This window comes from Trachypithecus francoisi, unplaced genomic scaffold (assembly GCF_009764315.1).
Source record: "Trachypithecus francoisi isolate TF-2019V2 unplaced genomic scaffold, Tfra_2.0 Lachesis_group2, whole genome shotgun sequence".
NCBI lineage: Eukaryota > Metazoa > Chordata > Mammalia > Primates > Cercopithecidae > Trachypithecus > Trachypithecus francoisi.
The window spans coordinates 163,361,882-163,385,182 of record NW_022681465.1 but is presented as its reverse complement, the minus strand read 5'-3'; positions in this window follow the sequence as shown (position 1 = coordinate 163,385,182).

Genomic DNA, 23,301 nt, shown 5'->3' with positions numbered 1-23,301 from the left:
ACTTCTATGCATATCTCTTTTTCCATCTCCTCCATGAGGCCCTTTTTGAAGCTATTTTTCCCTTTTTGAGGCTATTTTCCATATCATACAGGAATGATTCATTTTTTTAATTCATTTTTCTCTTGTCTCCTCTGACTGTGTATTTTCAAATAGCCTATCTTCAAACTCACTAATTCTACCTTCTGCTTGACCAATTCTGCTATTAAAAGACTCCAGTGTGTTCTTCAGTATGTCCATTGGATTTTTTAATTTCAAAATTTCTGCTTTATTCTTTGAAATTATTTCAACCTCTTTGTTAAATTTATTTTATAGAGTTCTGAATTCTTTCTCTGTGTTGTCTTGAGTTTCTTTGAGTTTCCTCAACACAGCTATTTTGAATTATCTGTCTGAAAGGTCACATATCTATGTTTCTCCAGGGTTGGTCCCTGATGCCTTATGTAGTTTGTTTAGTGAGGTCGTGTTTTCCTGGATGGTGTTGATGTTTGTAGATATTCATCAGTGTCTAGACATTTAAGAATTAGGTATTTATGGTAGATTTTGCAGTCTGGGCTTATTTGTACCCATGCTTCTTGGAAATGCTTTCCAAGTATTCAGAAGAACTTAGGTGCTGTGATCTAAGCCATATCTGCATTAGGGGGCAATTTGTAGCACTGTGGTTCTCTCTCTCTTTTTTTTAATTGTACTTTAAGTTCTAGGGTACATGTGTACAACATGCAGGTTTGTTACATATGTATACATGTGCCATGTTGGTGTGCTATACCCATTAACTCGTCATTTACATTAGGTATATCTCCTAATGCTATCCCTCCCCTCTCCCCCCACCCCACAACAGGCCCAGGGTGATGTTCCCCACTCTGTGTCCGAGTGTTCTCATTGTTCAGTTTCCACTGATGAGTGAGAACATGCGGTGTTTGGTTTTCTGTCCTTGTGATAGTTTGCTCAGAATGATGGTTTCCAGCTTCATCTATGTCCCTACAAAGGATATGAACTCATCCTTTTTTATGGCTGCATAGTATTCCATGGTGTATATGTGCCACATTTTTTTAATCCAGTCTATCATTGATGGACATTTGGGTTGGTTCCAAGTTTTTGCTATTGTGAATAGTGCTGCAATGAACATACATGTGCATGTGTCTTTATAGCAGCATGATTTAGAATCCTTTGGGTATATACCCAGTAATGGGATGGCTGGGTCAAATGGTATTTCTAGTTCTAGATCCTTGAGGAATCACCACACTGTCTTCCACAGTGGTTGAACTAGTTTACAGTCCCACCAACAGTGTAAAAGTGTTCCTATTTCTCCACATCCTCTCTAGCACCTGTTGTTTCCTGACATTTTAGCCATTCTAACTGGTGTGAGATGGTATCTCATTGTGGTTTTCATTTGCATTTCTCTGATTGTGAGTGATGATGAGCATATTTTCACGTGTCTGTTGGCTGCATAAATGTCTTCTTTTGAGAAGTGTCTGTTCATATCCTTTGCCCACTTTTTGATGGGTTTGTGATTCTTACAGACTCATAGAGATACCACCTGGGAGTCTTTAATAGTTTGGAAGAATTCTCTGGATTATCAGGCAAAGACTCATGTTGTCTTCTCTTACTTTCTCTCAAACATATACAGTCTCTCTGTCTCCATATGGAGCCATCTGGAGCTGGGGGTGGGATGACACAAGCACCCCTTGGCCACCACCACTGGGACAACACTGGATCAGACTTGAAGCCAACACAGCACTGGGTCTTGCCCAGGGTCCACTGTAACCACTACCTGGCTACTGACTCTGTTTACTCAAGGACCTAGGGCCGTACAATCATCAGGTGGTGAAGCCAGACAGGCTTGTATCCTTCCCTCAGGGCAGCAAACTCTCTCATGCTACAGGTAAATCCAGAGATGCTGTCCAGTAAGCAGGTATTGGGGTCTAAAACCTTAGAAATCTACCTGGTGTTCTATCGTACTGCTGCTGAACTGGCACTCAGTTCACAAGACACAGTCCTTCCCACTCTTCCCTCCTCTTACCACAGGCAAAGGAGCTCTAGCCCATGGCCACAACAAGCAGGCCCATGGGAGTACTGCCAGGCTACCACTGGTTTCAGTGAAGGCCCAAGGGCTCTTCAGTCAGCTTGTGGTGAATATTGCCAGTCCTAGAACTTACCCTTCAGAAGGTGATCTCCCATTTGGCTGATGGAAGGTTCAGGAGTGCCATAAGAGCCAAGGTCTGGAATCAGTGACCTCAAGAGGCCTCTTAGTGCCCTACTTCTCTGTGGCTGAGCTGATACCTGGAGTCAGCACATCTCAGAGTCTCACCCAAGGCGCACAGTGTACTTCCTGTGCATTGCTGCTGGTTATTCAGGGTCAAAGGGCTCTTTATTCAGCAAGTGATGTGACTTGCCATGACTGGACCCTTCCCTTCAAGGCAGTGGGTTCCATTCTGGCCCAAGGTGTATTTAGAAATGTTGTCCAGAAGCTAGGGCCTGGAATGGATGCCTGTCAACTTTGCCTGGTGCCCTATTATACTATGACTGAGCTGGTATCCACGATGTAAGACAAAGTCCTCTTTGCCCTTCTCTCTCCTCTGCGAAAGCAGAGGAGGTGATACATTTTGGAGCTGTGACCTGTGCAACCTGGTGTTGGGGAAGGGATGGCACAAGCACACTGTTAGCCACCCCAGCTGTTGTCTCAGTAGGTCATGTGCTCTCTAATCCACTGGCTCTGAGCCCAGCTCAGCACTAGGATTTGTCTAGGAGTTTTAGTCTTTGTGGCCTAGACTGCCTTTCAAGTTTATATAGAGCCCCAGAGCACTTTAGCCTGTGGTGGTGAGGCTTTCTGGAACTCATGTTCTGACCGCTGGGATGGTGATTCTCCTCTGGCAATGACCAGTGTAAATGCTCCCTCTGTGGGCCGGTGTCAGCTATGTACAGCCAGTTCTGTTTCCCCTATGACAGAGCAGCACTGAGTTCAATGTAAAAAGTCTCACAATTGCTATGCTCTCCCTCCCCAAGCACTCAGATTCTCCATGCCATGCAGCCGCTACCGGGACATGGTGGGAGGGGTAGTATTGGTGATTCAAGGCTGTCTTTCCTGTCCTTTTCAGTGCCTCTTTCAGTAATATGAAGTTAAAACCAGGTCCCAAGAGTACCACCTGATTTTTGGTTCTTATGAAGGTGCTTTTTGTGTGTAGATAGTTGTTACATTTGATGTTCCTGTTGGGGTACACTCGGTGCAGCTTTCTATTCTGTCATCTTGCTCCACCCCTTTCCATATCTTATCATTTGTGCAGAGAAATATTGAAGGTTAAAAATTGAGAAGATATTGTCATCTTTTGTCAGAGACATTAGAATTATAATGTGAATGGCTACATAGACTTTGGGGCAAAACTAAGAGACGGTAAAGGAAACAGGAAAATGTATCCATTTGAGAGAAAAAACTTAGAAGGCCATTTTTGAATGTGAGTATTAAAGGGCTTGGATTAGAATGTTCAATTAAGGCACATTGTAATAAGGGTATAAGATTTAATACATTAAATACATAAAACTAATAAGGACTGCGTGTGTACAGAGAGTTCGATAAATCAGTAATATTTATAGAAGATTGTAATTAGTTTGAAAAACTAAAGAGCACCACTCTGCTTAATCCACTGTACCACAGTAGGGAAGGTCTAGAAGGGAAGAAATGCAGAAATAAACCAGAAAATATGGTGTTTAAAAAACACAATGATTTAGAGGAAGAAAACTGAGCATGCAGTTAACTGCTGTGTAAAGCAAATGTATGCTCCAACAAATGTTTAAGTAAAGCTCTTAGGAAAGAATAAAAAAGATGAGATTAATTGTGGCTGAGGGAATCTGGGAGGAGAAAATATTTGAGCTAGATGTTGAAGGATGAAGAAGATTGCTGCTGGCTGTTTTAGTAAAGAAACATTCAAAAGGTCAGGTAAGTGGATTAGCAATGTCTTAGACATCAGGGTAAAAACATATTCAGGGAAGAGAAAGTAGGTACATAGAGAAATGAAGAGGAATGTTAGACTGGAAAAGAGTACAAGAAATTGGACTTTTTCTGTGTTGTGAAGAAAGAAAAATAATCTGCTAATCATGGCAGGAGGTTATATGATGAGCAAAGTAAAGTGTCTAAAAACAATAAATCAGATTAGAAATAAGTAAAGTAACCAAATAATTTATACCCCGAATTGGGATACTTTTGAGAACAAACTGGGGCAGTAAAATCATCAAAATGTTGTACATTTTGAAAATACTTACAGGATAGTAAATTGGTTTTATATTTTTGATATAACTATAAAAATATCCTACCTAAAATTTATTTTCAAAGATAGACAATGTTTATTTACATTAAAACAAACTATTGATTAGCTGAAATTTTAGAATAACATAAGCAAAATAATTGATTCTGTGATATATATATTTTATATACTTTAATCAGTTTATCGCTATTTCTGCTTTTAATGCCTTGTTATTGTTAATATATAGTTATTTTTCAATGCAACGTTCTTATTATTGATTTTTCATAAAATTATCTGCAATCTTCTTGAAAATTATATTTTACGATGTTGAATTTGCCTGACTTGTCTGTAGGTTATGATAGTTTTACTTGATGAAGTATTCTGCCTATGAAAGCTGACATGCTTAATAAGTTCAGAGCAAATTCTACTAAGTGGAAGACTTTCCCCATTTAAATTGATTTTTATTTAAACTGTGAAATTTTTCAGCTTAATATTTTAGGGTTTTTTTGTGCCTCAATTCAGGAAATCATCTTTGACAAATATTACTCTGAAATATTCATTAAAAAACCCTATGTATGATTCTTTGCAATATTTTGCCAAATTTGGATGCTAGAGAACTATAGCCCTTTTTAATTTTATTTCATTGTGGTATAGAATTTAAATTTAATAAAAATAGGAGCTACATTAAAGATTCTTTCTGCCGATTGAGATGTTGCAATTTTCACTTGTAGAATGACCAACTCAAATCTTGTAATCTTGTACATTCTTTTTTGTTTTGCTTTGTTTTGTTTTTGAGATGGAGTCTCGCTCTGTTGCCAGGCTGGAGTGCAGTGGTGTGATCTTGGCTCACTACAACCTCAGCCTCCCAAGTTCAAGCGATTCTCCTGCCTCAGCCTCCCAAGTACCTGGATATTTTTAGTAGAGACGAGATTTCCCCATGTTGGCCAGGATGGTCTTGATCGCTTGACCTTATGATCTGCCTTCCTCAGCCTCCCAAAGTGCTGGGATTACAGGCATGAGCCACCATGCCTGGCCAATCTTGTACATTCTTGAAGCGCACATTATCTATTTTGTTCAGTTCCTCTTTAGCTTCTGTGAAGATGATTTTTATTGTTTCAATGTTTCCAGGTGGTACATTATGTCAATTTTTCAAACATTTTTGGTGCTCAATTTGTGGAACACTTTAAATGTTTCCAACTTATTTTAAAGACAATACTTCTAAATTTTAAAGAACTAACTTATAGAAATATTTAATGACATCATAGAAATGTAAGGCTGATTTACAAGGAAGTTCTTCCCAGGCTCAAATATATCTAATCTATAATTGATATTCAATTAATAAAGTATCTGCAGGAAGGCTGAAATGATTTGTAAAATATTAAGCATTAGCTTACTTGCAAAGATTTTTTGACTAGTTTCTCCAATTATATATGTAATAATATTTGTAATTTGTAAATTTGGACAATTAACATATTCCATTTCAATCAGTAGTATTTTGAAACTTGTTTGAGCTTGGTTTTGAATTACGTGTTCATCGTGACCAATTCCAGTTGAATTGTCCTTTTATTTTTAAGATTATTGTTTTATCATTAAGCTGTGTTTATTCTAAATTTCTCTTCATATTTTTATCACCAAATCATTTTTTATTTTAAAAATTTTCAACTAATTTTACAATAGCATCCACATTGTCAACTGTTTTACTTTTGCAAAGTGAACTAAAAACTTCTCTTTGATTCCAATAATTGGATGAAAAATATTTGCATCATTATTGATGTGAATTTAACTGATTTCTATTTGAAGTATTTGATGATACTGATAAAGAAACAGCATTAATTAACTGCTTACAGTGTTTGTCTTTTGCTAACAGTGGATGCGTTAAAACCTTTTGCTTCATTTTCATATGTTCACAAGAAACCTGGGAATTGAAACCAAATGTATTTAATTTAAAAAAGTCTTTTGATGTACATGAAAGTTATGCTTCACAGGTTGATATGTAAACACATTTTCTGTGACTGCACACACGATTTTTTTTTCTGGCACAGTCTCAAAGTAATAAATGTTTGAGGTAGATGGCTGATGCTTCTTTAGCTGATCTGTGTCTTCTGGTTTTCATATTTTAGTGATACAGTAGAGATCTCATGGTGGATAGGAAATGACGAACATTTTGTGCAAATTACTTTTTGTCATCCAGTTTCTTGGAAAATAAAAATTCAATATTTAATTATCATTAAATATTCACTTTCATTTTCAGCTCATTGCTGCTGAAATTTTGTTGTAAAATTTCAAAAATTGAGAAACAATAAATCAATATTGTAGAGTTAAATGACATAATAATGGCAACAGCACTGTGTCGAGAGTACAGGCTACTTTCTTCATTTTATAAAACAACAGTTCTGGTTCTATTTCCTACACATTTGTCATATACTTAACCTATAACTTCCTGTGTTTTAACCCAGATGCCCCTCACCACCATCTATTATGAGCATGGTTTTATGTGGGACTGGTGGTTGGCAGATTTGTGTATTTTATAAAGCAATACAGGACCAACACAGTGTATAATACTCCTCCCTCCACTGCCACCCAGACCAATAGGAGATGGCTGCCTCTCACCACTTATGTACCAGAAACATAACACCCTGCATGCCAACCTGGAAAGGGAAATGTTAGATTTCATAAGGCTGAGGGCGCCAGGGGAACAGAAGGGGTTATGTTACCTGTCTTTAAATTTAAATTAGGTTTCAGGTTGAAACTATTCATTCCCCATAATTCTCACTATTCATTCCCCGTAATTCTCACATGTTTCTAGATAAGACTAACAGAAACTACCAAACCCACCTTAGCTGATTTTAACATAAGTATTTAATAATATTTTGTAAAAAATGAAAAATCTGGAACAAATGTAAATTGTGACAGGGTGTCTTAGATAACTGGCAGAAACTGGTACAGTTCTGGGCAAACCGAGATGTAGAGTGTTCTGGTTATTGATTGCTAGGTATGAAACTATACCAAAAAGTAGTGGTTTACAACAACTCACTGGTTATATCTCATGGTTTTGTGCATTGGAAATTCAGGCAGTGCTCAGCTGGGAAGTTTTTCCACTGCATATGGCAACAACTGTGGTCACGTGGTAGTATTCAGTTGGCAAGCACTCTGGTTTGGAGGGTCCACATGGATTCACTCATATTTCTGTTTCCTGGGGCTGCCTCTCTTTCTCCCCCTCCAACGTAGTCTCTGGACTTCTCCACACATTCTCTTCCTCAGGTTAGTCAGATTTCTTACTGCCCTGGCCCAGGGCTCCCAGAGACTAAGATGAAATGTGTCAATCCTTTTCAGGCTAGACCTAAAACTAGCTCAGTGTCACTTCTGTAATATTCCTTGATCGCAGCAGTCAAAGACTGGCCCAGATTCAAGGGGAAGGGACATTGTGTTCAGCTTCAATGGCAGAAGTGTCAAAGAATTTGCAGCCATCTTTTAAAAAGCCACATATCATCACAATAGGCTCAGGTTAACATCAGAATATGAGTGCACAGCCATTCACTTGCTGTTAAACCAAATAAGATAAATTGCTCATCCGTACTCAAAGATTGTAACACTAATTATAAATGGTGAGTTTCATCACAATATAAATATTTTACCTATTAATCAATAGCTGTTAGCTATTAATATAGCTACAAATAGTGATTAGCATCATCTATGTGCAAAACACTGGCACTGTACTAATTGCTACAGAGTAAAAATATGAATCAAAGCTCCTAACTCTAGAACCAAGAATTTAGTGAAAACGTGATCATGCTCAAACAAGCACCAAAAAGAAGGTATGGTATTCACAGGGATGATTACCGCCCAGTCCTTATTCAAGAGTGTGTGCAGGTATGCTTATGATCACAGGAACACTGAAAATTAAAACAACTTAAGATGAATACATGAATATCATGGCCATATGACATTTTATATCCTTCATTGTTAATCTTTCAAAGCATTCAGTTGTGGTAATATTATTTAATAATCAACCACATAATTTTAGGACTAGTTAATGTTTTTATTTAAAAACCTTCTATTTGTTCTTAAAATTAAAGTCTTTTATAACTTTAGAGGGATAAAGATATAATTTGTAAAATGTGGCATTAATAAAGTTGGACTTACAGAGCTGAGAGAACAAATGTATTGTGTTAAGAGATAAAGCCACTTGTCTGCCAGACACATGAAATCCTATAGAGACTTCTGCCACAAGTTAGGCACACACACACACGCATGCAAAAGCACACACACACACAGAACATGGTAGGTATTCTCATTGTGACTTTGGCTTATGATTATCCCTATATGCAAAAAAAAAAAAGCAGGCCTCAAAAAGAAAAACATGGAAAAAGCCAATGTTATCTGCTCTGAGAAAGAACTGGTCTGACACTGTGTAGCTAGATAGTCGCCCTACAGAAAGAAATCTCTAAAAAAGTGTTAGCTTTACATCTGTAAGGAATTATGAGATTTTTGTCCCTCCAAGAAATGCATCAAAAATTGGAAAACAGTGTAGAATAGGACCAGAAGGTAAAAGAAGAGACACTACTAAATGAATTCTATCTCAGGAAAGTTAAGGTTGAAAGCCAGAATCTCAAATGGCAAAAGGTAACCCAGCAATTCATTCTAGAGTTTCCAATAATAATAAAACCATCTTAGGCCCCTCCTAAAAAAGTTGTCAAGGGTCATCTATGCCGATTAACTTGGGTGAATACTAAGTGAAGGTGTTACGATGTGGTTCTCACTTCACACTTTCAGTGTATTTATCCTTTGTTTGACTCAAAGCAGATTACAACAGAAATATCACTTGACAGAGATAGCAAAAATAGCCCAGTTTTTTCTCTTGCTCTTTCTTTTTGAGTATTGAAAGATTTCTAGCTTGTGCTGCAAAATTGTTCCCACTACTCTGCTTGGCATGCAGAAAAAGAGATAGACTTGGGATAATTTATGTGCTTATCAGTCACTAAAAATGGAGTTTGTATTACAAATTCATCTAACTTATTTTGCATATTTGATATTCCTGGTTGGTAGTTACTGTTGTAATTATTATTTAGATGCGGTAGTTTTTTATTTTAAAATTATTTTCATTGTTATAAAAATAATCAATTTTATTTTTAGAAAAAAGATGGGTAAGAAATGATAAAAGTAATTCACCATCTAGAGGTAATTCTGTATATGTTTTGTCTGTTTTCTAGTCTTTTGAAAATCTACATATGCATGTATAGGATCATATGTGTAATGTACGTAACTGTAACTACACTGAAATAAATAAGGGAGAGTTCGAGTTCAACATCAAACACACTTAACATTAGGCCATGTGGGGTTCAAAATAACTTGTACATCAAGTAGGTCTGAGTGGAGATGGGCAGACACTAAGAGGTGTCTTCTGTTGAGTTGCAAGGAAAATAATTCAGAAGTAAAAGTATGTGTGAAGGAGTTTAACTGGAGGTAGGTGGGGCTGCTGCTCCTCTCCTTTCACCTATACAGAGTTGGAGAAGCAGGATTGGGTAGACAGGGAAGCTGAACTGAGAGGTGATTGCAACAGAGATCACCGTTGATCCGGCAGGGAGGTTGGAACTGAATAGCCAGTCCTTCAGGGGACCAGGCTTCAAAAAGAATTAATTTGTTTTTTATTTTGGAGGGAATGTCTTGACATGCCCATGCTATTGGGCTTCTAAAATTTTAACTCAGATGTATCGCACCCTCAAAATTTTGTAGGATTTATCTCCTACCTTATAGAGTCCTTCCACGTATATGCTACTTCTTGAGATTGAATATTTTTAAAAAGTAATATATAGGGCGCAAGCTGTTTTTTAATAAAGGCCCCCGGAGGGAGTCACTCAACACTCCTGCTTCCTTTTCATGGGCTAGAACTTAGTCATACAGCTGTGTCTAGAAAGCTAGGAAATGCACTCTCCATTCTGGGCATGGAGTGTGCAAGTGAACGTTGGAATTTCTGTTACTTCTAACAGTCAAGGTGAAGGGTAGATATAGGAGGCTCACTGGCCATCTCTGCTATAAACACTGAAATCTGTTTAAACATGAAACCAAGGTTAAGCAATGGGTAGTTACTATTATAGAACCAAATGTAAATGTAATACCTTTTGACAATATAAAAATATTATCTAGTAGATGACATAAGATTGGTCTGTGAGATGCACCATGTAGCAATCCGCTGTAAAATAAAAATGATGAGGCCAGGTGTGGCGGCTTATGCCTGTAATTCCAGCACTTTGGGAGACCAAGATGGGAGGATCACTTGAGGCCAGAAGTTCAAGACCAGGCTGGGCAACACAGAGAGACCTCATCTCCTGGGCAACATAGAGAGACCTCATCTCCACATACACATGCACATTAAAAAATTTTTTTTATTATTATACTTTAAGTTCTGGGATACATGTGCAGAACATGCAGGTTTGTTACATTGGTATACACGTGCCGTGGTGGTTTGCTGCACCCATCAACCCATCGTCTACATTAGGTATTTCTCCTAATGCTATCCCTCCCCTCTGCCCCCACTGCCCGACAGGCCCCAGTGACACACACAATTGTTTTAAGTGATGGATCTGGGGTCAAGTGTGAGCAGGAATACAGAGCACTATATAGATGAGTAGCCTTAACTTATATGGCATGCTTTGTATGTTGAACTCAGGGCACTCAGTTCAACTGAGTAAATCTGAAGAAATGACTCTGTAAGATGGTTCAAGTAAACAAGGAGTCTTGCACAATTTTGACCTTATGATGGCTTCTCCCAGACCTTTGGTTTGGTGAGCCAGCTTTTCTTTCAGATGGAGGCAAAGATTAAATCTGTGACTAGGTGTTATCATAAAGCAAACTCTCAAACATTTTTTCTCTTAAGACAAATGTGTCACAATGACATACCATAGGAGATGTTCTTTAACACTCCAGGAGACAAGGGAGTTACTGTCCAAGATAGATTAATTCTCTTTCTTGGGCCGCTTCCCCTCAGGAATCCTATTCTTCCAAGCACACTACTCATAATTACTCAGGCAACCAGTCCATTCAAGTCATTTAGGGCTAAATAGTACAAAAGTGGACTGGGGAAGAGTGAAAACTATCCTTGAGTATATTGTATAACATATAGAAAGCAATTAAGGATGAAAGACAAGATCTGCCTAAATAGTGAAAGAGGTTGAATTGGGGATTACACGATATTGAGATTAAACTTAAAATTATGTATTGTGCATCGTGAAAAAATTTTATGTATTGTGAAGTAACTTTTAAAAAGTCAAGCTGATAAAGTCTTTATTTTCATAACTTTCACTTTTAAGTTGGTTTACACCAGGATAATTTAATTCAAAGGTATTTAATCTTAAAGATCAGTTATAAAGCATACTTTTCTCTCCCAGGATACACATTTGGTCAACTAAGACTGTGGGTAGTAGTCACTAATACAGTCAAGTAATAACACTTTTCTCCTGTACCACAAGATGGCAGCACATGCAAGGGTGCCTATTTACAGTAATCATTTGTGTATAGTTTTAATGTCTCCTTTGGTTTTTGGATGATTTAAAGGGTAGCCTTCTACCTTCTAGAATATAAGTAGTTTATATTATTGCTTTTTTGTTGTTGCTTATTATTATTCTTTATTTTGTTGTTGTTCATCTTCTTAAGTTCAAGAGCAACACATATTTTTCCCTCTATATTATCAGATCAACATTTGTCCTTTTACAAATTAAGCTACCTGGTGGGGTAGGGGGGAAACATATTTACTTTTAGGCCATGAGAGGAAACATCCTTTCTCACAAATGCTATTTGGCTTCTCTTTCGATTTAGATTCACAAGAGAAATAATCTCAAATTGGTGTTTCCTCTAGAAAGTTCTTCTCCCAGATTTCACATTGCTTTTTCAAGTTCCATAGGTGTCTGCTTAATTCATTTCTATGAAGACTTCCATGACTGCCCTGTAAAAAAAAAAAAAAAAAAAAAGACATCATAACACCCTTTGTACCTCTAGTATTCCTCTCCCTCCCTTATTCTAATTTATTATTGTCAACCAATCTACCATACTTTTACTTGTTTATTTGTTTATTGCTCTCCCCTAGTAATCTGTAAGCTTTGCAAAGGACAGGATTTTGTCAGGCTTGTTCATGGTTGTAGCCCCAACTTCCAGAATAGTGCCTACACTTGGTGGGCATTCACTAAACATGTGTTGAAAGTATGTGTTGCCATAAAGGTTGGAACAATTGAAATAATTGTAGCACGATGGTAGATGTATTTAAACAGGACACATGTCATAAATAAAAGAGCTCTAACCTAAGCATAGAGAGGTAGAAGTTCTCATTCCTGTTCTACCCTACAACTAAGGACCCTCATGCTGTCATTCAAACTTCGTGGCATTTGAGTTCTATTTAGTCAATATGGATAATAAAATCATTTTTACTCATATCCTGACATAGATGTGAAGCTCTGGTTACATAAATTAAGCAAATATGGATAATACAATTATTTCTTTAATTTTTAATGATTTGGAGATCACAAAGAAGGAAGCTAGTTCTTTCTCTTCAATAGCAGCCATGATTTTCCCAACATTCCTAACCTCTGATAAAAAAACTTCCCAAGGTACACAAGACCTCTCTTTTCTCTCTCAATCAAATATCGTAATTCTTGCTTGAGGTTCTGTAAGGTATTTCCTTGAATCTTGTTGGTTTTTATTAGACATACTGGCAAATACAGAGCAAATATACAACATAAAAAAATTACACAGGGACAAACTCCTGACTGACATTTCTCCTGGTGAAGAACTTATATAAATGTAGTGGGAAAATATTTTAAGAAAATAATCCATATACTGTCTCCTACCTTATGATATAACTGCTTGCTGACTCTCAAATGTGGCAGCTCAAAGAAGGAGTGTCATCTGCTTGAGGAATAGTTTACAGTAGGAGACAATCATGCCACTTTTTTCAGCTTTTAAGATCAAGGAAGACCATTGTCTATTAAATTAAAAAATAGTGGAGACATGATATGATTAGAAAAAACAGGTTTATATTTCTGTTCATAGACTAGATAAAATAATTCTGACCTGAAACAGAAGAGTGAGAATTGACCAAAGGTAGAGGAAGGTGAAGTGCATTATGCCTTACAAGCTACCTTTTGATTTGGAGTGTAAATTCTGCCAGCCAAATCTCAAATAGAATATGTCACATTTAATTATATCACACTCTTGTCTCATTCTAGCTCTTTTGCACTTGAAAGCACTCACAGATCATCTTTTTGCTATTAAATGTCTTGACTGACTTAGAATCACCTAGATCAAAGTGATTCAAAGGTGAAATATTTTAATATCCATGTCATCTTGGACAACTCATTTATCATAGTCTCAATTTTCTAATGTGGAAATTAAATCAATTTATTCTTAGGCAAAATGTGTATATATCTGTGTAAGAAAATATGCTCATATACTAGATGGATCTCCAGCATTCTCTCTCTTCTTTTGTCATTTCTGTATCTGCTTCTTTATTCTTAATAACATGCTCTAGATGCCTCCTATCCAAAGCAATCTCCACATTACTCAGATGCCTCCAAACTATTTCCTGTTCTCATCATGAGTTTATTCAAAAGAATAGTCTATACTTATTGCCTTCATTGTCTCACTTTCTTCATCCCCGATTTTCCATAATTCCTTTGTAAAATCTCACCAGCAATACCATTGCTGCCAAATCTAAGGAACTGTTCTCAGTCCTCATCTTACTTGACCTCTTTGTCACAAATGAAATTGAATTTTCATTTTACCTTGCAGATCTCTGCTTGGATGTATGACATGTCTTTGTCCTAGCTGTCAGTAGGCCCCTCTGAGCACATTTTCTTCCATTCTTTTGCTTGCTTCTCTTTTTGCCCTTGTTACTCTTAAAAGTTGGTGTCTCCCAGGTTCTGGCTTCCAGTCTTAACCCACTTCTTTTGTCCCATATACCCTCCCAACCCCAAACCCAGGATAATCTTGTGGTCTTCACCCGTAACCTATGTATTAGTGACTCCCAATTCATTCCCATAGTCCTGACCCTTCTTTCTGGTTCCCCATAGATACATCTCCTTTGCTGGTTCCTCTTTTTTTCCTCTGACTGTTCAATATTGGAGAGCAACAGAGCTTAGTCATTGGACTTTCTTTCCAGTTATATTCCCTCCCTTGGTTATCTAATTAGTCTAATGGATTTAAACCATGTGATGATTTCCAAATTCTTATCTCCAGTCAAGACTTTCTCCCTCCACTCTAGACCTCAATGCCTGCTCAATATTGCTCTTTGTATGTCTCATAGGCTTCTCAAAATAACATTGCTAAAACTGAACTCCTGGAAATTCTGTCTTTCTGATGACTCAGGTCAAAGCCTTGGGGTTGCCCATGGCTGCTTCTTTCTCTAACATCTTGACTTCTCTCTCTTTTCTTTTCTTTTTTTCTCTTTCTTTCTGTCTTTCTTGCTTGCTTGCTTGTTTTTTTTTTTTTTTTTTTCAAGGTCTCATTCTGTCACCAAGGCTGGAGTGCAATGATGTGATCACGGCTTGCTGCAACCTCACCCTCCCTGGGCTCAAACATTCCTCCTGCCTCAGCCTCCCAGGTTGCTGGGACTACAGGCATGCACCACCACATCCAGCAAATGTTTGTATTTTTAGTATTTTTGGCCATGTTGCCCAGGCTGGTCTCCAATTCCTGGGCTCAAGGGATCAACTCACTTTGGCCTCCTAAAGTGTTGGGATTACAGGTGTGAACCACCATGCCTTGCCTGAACTTCCAATTTATCAGCATACACTGTCAGTTCCATTGTCTTAAAACATCCAAACTCCTACTACTTTTCTCCATCTTCACTAATGTCGGCTGGGTCCAAGATATGCTCACTCCTAGAGTGGATTAGTGCAATAGCTTCCTAACTGGTCTCCCAATTTTGCCTTTGTCCCATTAGTCTGTTGAATCCAACATCCTGGGTGACCTTATTAAAACTCAAATATGATTGTATCATTCTTCTGCTCTTAAACACCAATGGCTTTCTCTCTCACTCAAAATAAGGTAGAAGCCCTAAAAATGACCTCAATGCCCTGTGACAAAGGCATATATTCCTTACTTCATTGATTTCCCTTTATATTAGTCCTCTCCCCCTTCTATTCCCCCTGCCCACTGCCTTCCTGCAACCTGAACACTCCCTCCCCTTTCCTCTCAAACAGTAGTTCCTCTTCTCTTTCATGTATTGAGCTTCTGGCTGTTCCTTAAACATATCAGTAAGGCCTCTCCATCAGGGTCATTGCACCTGCCTGGAATACTCTTTCTCTAGATAACTGCTTTGTCTGAACCCTCACATTTTTCAGGCTGATGCTCAATTTTTACCTTTTCACAAAGGCCTTCTCTGACCACCCTATTTAAAATGTTAATAATCTCCAACATGACTATCCCCATTCCCTGGTTCATTTTTCTATAAATTATCTTATCACTATCTAACATGATACCTCTTTGCTTATTAATTTTGCTTATTGTTTTCTTTCCTCTACTAGACCATAAGCAACATAAAAGCAAAATGTTACTTTTGCATTTTTAAAAAAATATGGAAATTTTATTGAAAGGAATAAAAATTACTTGTATGTCATATTCATTCATCATTATATCATTTCAATGAGGCTACACAGGGATTGCCTTTTTTCACAGGTAATATATTTAAAGTCTTTAATAATTAGAATAAAAAAGAATATCTCTAGGAGTAAAGATATTTAAATATATATTGTGTGTTGGTGCTTAATATTAATGCTTATATGCATAGATATATATTTATATGTACATAGATACATACATAAATATATATACTTGCAAAAATATTTTAAGTGGCTTTAACAAATAAAATTGTAGAATGAAAAATATGCAGCATCATAAAATACAAAGAATATGCTATAAATAAGTGAAAAAGGGACAAATAATAATGTCTGCATTATTGCACCAGCCTCCTTACTTACATCTTTTCTTCTAGTCTCTAACTTTGCAATTAATTCTCCACCCATCATCCAGAGTAAATTAATATAATCACTTTACTTCTCTACTTAAACCACTTCAATGAATTTTGCTTTTCTGTTAACTTCCAGAGATATTAAAAATTCTTAGGGGGATGCTTTTGCTCTCTTAATAGAGCACTTCTGATAGTGAAAAAGGTTGACACTCGTCTACTTCCCTCATCTGCTAAAGATAATCACAAACCAAACATTAGAACTCCCCATGTACAATAGCACTTATGATGTTTTATTATAAGCAATCATATACTTATATCTTTTCCTGACTTGATGTGAGCTATGTGATGTGTCTTATTTTATTTCATTTCTATTTACATCCCCATCATGGTCCCTAAGGGTGATATTTAGTAAATGTTTAACTAAAAGGAAGCATATGAAAACACATACATTCACAGTGTACATGGTAGAATGTACCAATGATATTAACAAACATACCAGGACTTATACATTTAACGGGATATTCTTTTTTTAACTTCACAAAATGTATTTTGTAATATGTAATGAAGAAGGCACATATACTAAATTGTTATATACGCTTTAATTTTTAAAAAGTGTTCATCAAAAATATCACGAACCAAATCAAATTTCATATAATGAAACATATTTTAAACCCCTACAATGGTGAATATATTAATGTCCTTCATATATAAAGAATGATTAAAAGTCAACAGAAAATGAGCAAAGAGTAATCCATTTGAAAATACATATATTCAGTCAAAACACTGAAATCTTTAGAGTTAGTAGTAACCTAAGACATGTATATGAAAGAGTGCAGAGGTTTTCATTTAGTTCATTAATTGTCAACTTATCTTAATAATAGGTAGAGGAAGTGAAGAAATTATAAACTTTTGAGGTAGTCTTTTTTTTTTTTTAAGTTCCAGGATATATGTGCAGGATGTGCAGGTTTGTTACATAGTTAAATGGGTGCCATGGTGGGTTGCTGCACCTAACAACTCACCACCTAGGTATTAAGCCCAGCATGCATTAGCTCTTTTCCCTAATGTTCTCTCCCACTGCCCTCCCCCGGCAGGCCCCAGTGAGTGTTGTTTCTCTTCCTGTATCCATGTGTTCTCATTGTTCAGCTCCCACTTGTAAGTGAGAGAATATGGTATTTGGTTTTCTGTTCCTGCATTAGTTTGCTGAGGATAATGGCTTCCAACTTCCTCCATGTCCCTGCAAAGGACATGATCTCATTCCTTTATATGGCTGCATAGTATTCCATGGTGTATATGTACCACATTTTCTTTATACAGTCTATCATTGATGGACATTTGGGTCGATTCCATGTATTTGCTATTGTGAATAGTGCTACAATGAACATATGCATGTGTGTATCTTTATAATATAATAATTTTATTCCTTTGGGTATATACCCAGTAATGGGATTGCTGGGTCAAATGGTATTTCTGGTTCTAAATCTTTTGAGGAATCACCACACTGGGTTCTACAATGGTTTAACTAATTTACACTCCCACCAACAGTGTACATTACTATTTCTGCACAAAATTGCCAGCATCTGTTGTTTCTCGACTTTTTAATAATTGCCATTCTGACTGGCATGAGATGATATCTCATTGTGGTTTTGATTTGCATTCCTCTAATGATCACTGATGGTGAGCTTTTTTTCATGTGTTTCATATTTTTGTTGGCTGCATGTATGTATTTTTTGGAGAAGGATCTATTCATATCCTTTGCCCACTTTTTAATGGGGTTGTTTTTTTCTTGTGAATTTGCTTATGTCCCTTGTAGATTCTGGATATTAGGCCTTTGTCAGATGGATAGATTGCAAAATTTTTCTCCCATTCTGTAGGTTGTCTGTTCACTCAGATGATAGTTTCGTTTGCTGTGCAGAAGCTCTTTAGTTTAATTAGATCCCATTTGTCAATTTTTGCTTTTGTTGCAATTGCTTTTGGTGATTTCATCATAAAATCTTTGCCCATGCCTATGTCCTGAATGGTATTGCCTAGATTTTCTTCTGGATTTTCATAGTTTGGGGCTTTACATTTAAGTCTTTAATATATTTGGGTTAATTTTTGCATAGGGTGTATGGAAGGGATTCAGTTTCAATTTTCTACATATGGCTAGCCAGTTCTCCCAGCATGATTTATTAAATAGGGAGTCATTTTAAGGAGATGTTCTTTTATAATCGTCAAATTATCTCCTTTGGAAGCCAGAAATACTCTCGTGATTTGTCTTTTTCATCTCTTTTTCTTTTCGGAATTCCGTCTTTGTAATTGCCTTCAATGTCTAAGCGATTTAAATATATATATATATTATTAGCCAGGCGTGGTGGCTCAAGCCTGTAATCCCAGCACTTTGGAAGGCCGAGACAGGCGGATCACGAGGTCAGGAGATCGAGACCATCCTGGCTAACACGGTGAAACCCCGTCTCTACTAAAAAAAATACAAAAAACTAGCCGAGCGAGGTGGGCACCTGTAGTCCCAGCTTCTCGGGAGGCTGAGGCAGGAGAATGGCGTAAACCCGGGAGGCGGAGGTTGCAGTGAGCTGGGATCCGGCCACTGCACTCCAGCCCGGGCAACAGAGCGAGACTCCGTCTCAAAAAAAAAAAAAAAAAAATTATCAATGTTAAATCATCCTTTGAATGTAGATTTATTGTGGTGAAAATTCAATCTGGAGCTAAGTTAAGTGAATAAGGTGGGTATTATTTGCAGTCCAAAATGAATTGTGATAATAACATAAGATTCATTTTCTCTTGTGTAATTTGTAAACTGGCTTTGGTTATAAATTTCAAAGACATTTCCATAATGACAGCTGGGTAATCATAGTCTTTCAAGTAAATCATGAGGCAAAAAATAAAAATTGAAACCTACACCTTATTTGGAAGTGTAAAATCTGGATTTTAAAATGTAGTGGTAGATTTTAGGCACATTTGGAAACTTAATTTTTCCAAAAAAGCAAAGTGAGATACACCCACTATTAGATATACTAAAAACAATACACAATGGAAAATATGGTCTTGTCAAAATACTGAAGGCGTGTCTTGACCACAAATCTTCCTGCTAGTATATATTGCCTGATGTCATCACAGATAAGGAACCAGTAGGTGTTGTATCTTGTATATTTCTTGGACTTATGTAACCAAGAGATCCAACATTACTTTTGATTTTGCTGAGATCACTGCACTTGAACTTGTTCTCTCAACACTCTTCATTTAACAGATAAAAAGGGCCTGATATGAGCAAAACACTCTGCTAGCTAGGAATGAGTAAGTTCTTACTTATACACAGCAGCAGTTATCATCTAAATACCTAATTTTAGAAACCTGATTAAACTTTGAAATAATAATTAACAAGATACAGAAGTATATATTTAGATGTTAAAAAAAAACAGGAAAGAAAACAAGTGCTGCAAGAGTCAGATACATGGGAGCTTAAGTAATATGGATACTTTTTTTAAAGAAATCGGATTTCAGCTAAATAGTTGATAGCTTGGGAAGGGAAAAGTAGCAGGAAAAACATGAGGTAAGGCTTTAAGTTGGAAATGGACAGTTTGGGGCAAAGAGCAGTATTTGGAATTCATAGGAGGAATGACTGAATAGTTGGGAGGGTACGTTATTAAGAGATGTGAGTGCACTATGTAGCCAGCCTGGGAGGCACTGTATACAATATATAGAATATGACTGAGCATTTGGAAGAATGGAATGATCTATAATTGGTGTTTTAAAAATATTAATATGATTACTGAATGAGTAATATATTGGAGCAGAGAGAAACTATAAAACCAGAACTCCGAATAAGAGGTTATTGCTAAAATCAAATGTCCTGTCTGATTCAACCAGCCCTTGTAGCCTCTACAAGTATGACTATACATGGTTAGGCTTAGTTTCATCCTTAGTTGAAGGTAACATAGGTAATTCCCAAATCTACATGAATGTCTCCAGCACAAGCAGTTTTTAGAAACGTGGTAGTTCAGGCAGCATCAGAGACTGGGTCAGAGTAGGGATTCTGTGTTGACAGCTGACTCTATTTACTATTACTATTTATCTTGTAAAGACAAACGACTAATTTTATTCATTAACTTACGAAAAAATACTCATAGTGATATACAGCCAATGAAATAAATATAGTCATTTTAATTAGAATATTTTCTTAAGTCCTTGAACTTAACCATTGCCTTCTAAGTGTCAATGTATTGATTAAACAAATTGATAATTACTTGTATAATTATAGATATATGATTTAATTAAAATAATTTTTGGTAAGATAAAAACGGGATGTAGGATACATCAATACTGATTAGAAAAATTGTCAGACAACCTTTAAAATCATAGTGATCATTTAGATTCTCAGAATATTCTCATTTTCTTTGAAAAATATGATGATAACAATTATAACTGGACCTGGTCAGAAGTGATTTTTTTCTAGGTCCCCTTTGTTCAAGGAAAATTAGATTTCTCAGATTCATCCAAATTAATAGAGTGATCCAGAGATGATATCTGGATTAAATCCTTTTTGTTGTTACAACTCACTTCAAACACTGTAGACAAACATGTCTACAGTTCTCTTTTCAACCACTTGCTGGTCTAAAATTACTTTTTTTTTTTAACATGAGGTATTATATTGTGGTAAAAAGCAAACCCTACCTGCTGTATAATATACCCTAGGGTGCCTCCACTGCACTCCAGGTAACAACCTTGTGCCCACATAATGCTGTGCGTGTCTCTATATAAACCTCTCAGAGAAATTTTTGGAGAAATTGCCGTTGTACGCCCCGCTAACCTCAACAGTCTGGCAATTGCTGTGAATTTCTTCAGTTATGGGGCAAGTAATAATTTTCCCTAGGCACTGAGGTAAAAAGACAGATCAGAACTTAACCACCTTTTCTCCAAACTGTCCTCTCTCTTCGGGCCCCAGCCACTGCTGCTGCCATGACACCATGGCCTAGCTCACCCCTCAAACCAATCTGTGACAATCTTTCTCAGTATCCCCGGACAAACTCTTGATTCTGTAGTTTCTCCAAGCACCATTCAGAGGAAGGGAGTCAGGACCCACTTATTAAAAGCAAAGCACAGTTCTTTGGAAGTGGGATCTCTTTCCTTACCATGACTCAACTTAGGAGGAAGCTCACATGGTGCTTGTAAAGTCTTATTCCACCCACCTCTTGAGATGGTAAGAACACTGTTACTGTTTCTACTTGCCCTTTGGCACCTGAGATAAACAGAGGATAATTATAATGGTTGTTGGACATTTAATGTGGCTCAATACTCATTTTAAAATTATCAACTGAATGAAATAATTTTTAAAGTTTTGTGCACAGGAATTTCATTATTTATCACTTCTAGGACCAGGTAAACTAAAAAATTTAAGACAAATAGTTTTAAGTACATCTATATTCATGGTGTTGTGTTAAATCTCTTATAGTATTAGCCAAGTAAGAACATTGCCATTGAGCCAATACACTAAAGTTTTAAGAACATGCTCATGTCTTTGCAAAATTTATGATGAGACTAGTAGATGCAGCAACCTGACATTGGATTCTCTTCTATGAATTACAAACATTGAGAAGAAACAAGTTCAAATTTTTCATCTAGAGGAATTCCAATTCCTCTCTAGACTACTACTTTTTCCTTTTGGAAGTTTTTAAGTTTGCATCCCTCTGGTAAATTTATGTGATTAAAAAAAAAATTAACCAAATTCCGGAACTGAAGTTGCATCCTGTCTTTAAGACTCACTTCATATACATTGGCCTCTATGAAAAATCTAGTGTGCCAAAGGCCTTGGAAACTTCCATGATTGAAATATATTCTCCTTTTCATCTAATTAAATGTGTAGTGCACAGAAAGTAAGTTTCTTTTTGTCTAAAAGTTGTCAGCTTTTCTTTTAAACAAGTTAATCTTGTTTGTATATACTTATGTGCTACATATTAAGATGTAAAAATTTATTAATTTCCAGGAAGTAAAAGCAAACATAATGTCAACCAAATTTTGTTTTAGCCCAGTGATACTCAAATAAAGGGGTGAAATAAGAGTGCTTTTAAGTTAAGTTATTTTGAAAAGCGCGCACACACACATATCCCAATAAAGCTGTAATGCAGATATCTAAGATTACCAATACCAACAAATGTCAGGAAAAGAGCCAGGGACTTCTACATAGTGAAATACAAAGATTAAGAGACAAATCTTATCAGGTAATGAGAAACATTGCCTAAAGACAGAAAGGGAGAAAATATATAGGATAGATTCCACTAAAAAGAACCCTGTGAGTCCTTAAAATATCGGAATTGCAGTTTGAAAACTACATCTTAAAACACATGGGGCCAGGCGCGGTGGCTCACGCCTGTAATCCCAGCACTTTGGGAGGCCGAGGCGGGAAGATCACCTGAGGTCAGGAGTTTGAGACTAGCCTAACCAACATGGTGGAACCCTGTCTCTACTAAAAATACAAAAACTAGCTGGGCGTGGTTGCAGGTGCCTGTAATCCCTCAAGCTACTCAGGAGGTTGAGGCAGGAGAATTGCTTGAACCTGGGAGGCGGAGGTTGCAGTGAGCCAAGATCGTGCCATTGCACTCCAGCCTGGGGGACAAGAGGGAGACTTCGTATCTAAAAACAAAACAAAACAAAACAAACAAACAACAACAACAAAAAATACACACATGGACAAGTTGGCTATTCTCAGTGCTTCTTTGTTAAGTACATCTTATTCAAACTATTGAAAGAGTTGGTACCAGTTCACTATAAGAATGATACTTACTATGGGACAGTTACAAATGCTAAGAATGCTTGATTGCAACTGATCACAAAGAGAAAGGTAACTGAAATGCAAAAGAATTTAATTACACAATTTGATTATATCAAGAAAAAAACATTTGGCTGGGATCTCAGATTTCTGGTATATGGAAAGATAATGGTTTAATCTTAGGCTTAAGCGTAACATGTTAATGAAATTTTCAAAGACAGAATGACACTATTATTTCTCTAAGTTATTTCTGCACATTTCTCCAGTGATTGAGACTCATCTACATACTTCTGAAAGAAATACACTAGCTGAATGTATTCCCCCACTTGGTTTTGAAAGTACAGAAACTTATCTTGGGC